This window comes from Halichoerus grypus, chromosome 8 (assembly GCF_964656455.1).
Source record: "Halichoerus grypus chromosome 8, mHalGry1.hap1.1, whole genome shotgun sequence".
NCBI lineage: Eukaryota > Metazoa > Chordata > Mammalia > Carnivora > Phocidae > Halichoerus > Halichoerus grypus.
In genome coordinates, this window is record NC_135719.1 from 40,549,115 (window position 1) to 40,550,923 (window position 1,809).

General features: G+C 41.4%; 1 pseudogene; it reads left to right on the forward strand.

Annotated features, from left to right (window-relative positions):
• The first annotated feature begins 241 nt into the window (after nt 1-241).
• LOC118543656 (large ribosomal subunit protein uL23 pseudogene) lies at nt 242-710 on the forward strand (annotated as a pseudogene).
• The last annotated feature ends 1,099 nt before the right edge of the window (nt 711-1,809 follow it).

Here is a 1,809-nt window from a genome sequence, read left to right on the forward strand (position 1 = left end):
TCATTTTAACTCACAGTATACCATCAGGGTCCATTAGACCCAATTTTAATTTTTAAGTTTCTTTTTTGAGTTCTAACTATTCATAAGGATTGATATTTTATAACTTTATTCTTTCACAGAGGTCTTCCAAAAACCAAAGTGAAACTTCAATTATTTTTTTAATAGAATGAGCTTATTCTATCTCAGAATTACCATATTAATCCATTGGATCCTTTATAAATCTAAAACATATTGTCCTTTCATGAAGATGGCACTGAGGGTGAAGAAGGAAGCCCCTGCCTCTCCCAAAGCCGAAGCCAAAGCAAAGGCTTTGAAGGCCAAGAAAGTGATGCTGAAAGGTGTCCACAATCACACACACACAAAAAAAGAAGATCCACACATTACCTACCTTCTGATGGCCCAAGACACTATGTCTCTGAAGGCAGCCCAAATATACTAGAAAGAGCACCCCCAGGAGAAACAAGCTTGACCACTATGCCATCAAATTCCCCCTGCCTACTGAGTCAGCCATGAAGAAAATAGAAGACAACAACACACTTGTGTTCATTGTGGATGTCAAGCCCAACAAACACCAGGTCAAACAAGCTGTGAAGGAGCTGACGGCCAAGGTCAACACCCTGATCAGGCCGGATGGAGAGAGAAGGCATATGTTTGACTGGCTCCCTGACTATGATGCTTTGGATGTTGCCAACAAAATTGGGGTCATCTAAACTGAGTTTAGCTGGCTAAATCTAAATATAAATTTTATCACCATTAAAAAGTAAATAAAACATATCATTGAACTTGAGTGATCTTATTTTTCCTAGATCTTAAAACATTTTGCTATTTCATCCTCCTAAGAACTATTTCATCATTACTCATCAGTTGTTCCCAATCATGCTTTTAAAAAAAGAGAGAGAGGCTCAAATAATAAGAAAACAGAAGAATGATGGTGTTGCCTGGAAGCTTGATTCAATCGTGATAATGAATCATTACTACTCCACCATCCTTCAGTTTTCTTACTGTTTGCTCCAAAGCATTAGATCATCTTTTAAAAAGGTGTAAAAGAAGTCTGGAGACATTATCTCTGTTTTTTTTTGTTTTTGTTTTTGTTTTTTAGCTTCCATTGCATGCAGATGAGAATTCAGAATATTTCATTTTCCTACAAAGAAGGAGAAGAAAATGGACAGAGGAAGACATTTCACAATTATTACAGGAATCAGTAGATGAATGCAACGTGACAGACAGCAGCTCTCTAGACTGTAATGATGATGGTAAAATTATTATATAAGCGAAGTTGCAGACTGTGAGTCTTCAGGTGAGGATATCCTAGATAAATTTTCTCAAATTCAAGATTTGTCCCCATTTTCCTGGGGGATCAGGGAGGAGGAGAGCAGAGAGCAGTGGTTCTTTTCCCAGGGTCTTGTTCTTGCTCTGTTACACAGAGATCTGTGACTGAGCCATTCTTTCTTAAGGCATACAATAGGTTCTGCCATGCCAGATGGGACAGGGATGGCTCTTGAGGTGAGGAGCCTGTCCAATTGCTCACTTCCTGAGTGCTGGCTCTCGCCCAGCTCACCTGCCACCTATCCTTAAACCTTGGGGCTCTTGAAGCTGTGGTTTTCCTCTGGGAGGTGATTCAGTGGCCAGGGCTCACCCTGCAAATGATCCTTCCTTCCCCTGGGCCTCACTGACCACCCTGAGGAGGAGGCAGCTGTGGTTTCCCCTGAAACAGCAACCACAAACTGCCAAGCCCACTCCACCTAGCCTCCATTCCCCACCCCATCCTTCAGTGCCCTAGGCCTAACCTCAGAGTGTCAACTGTAAGAA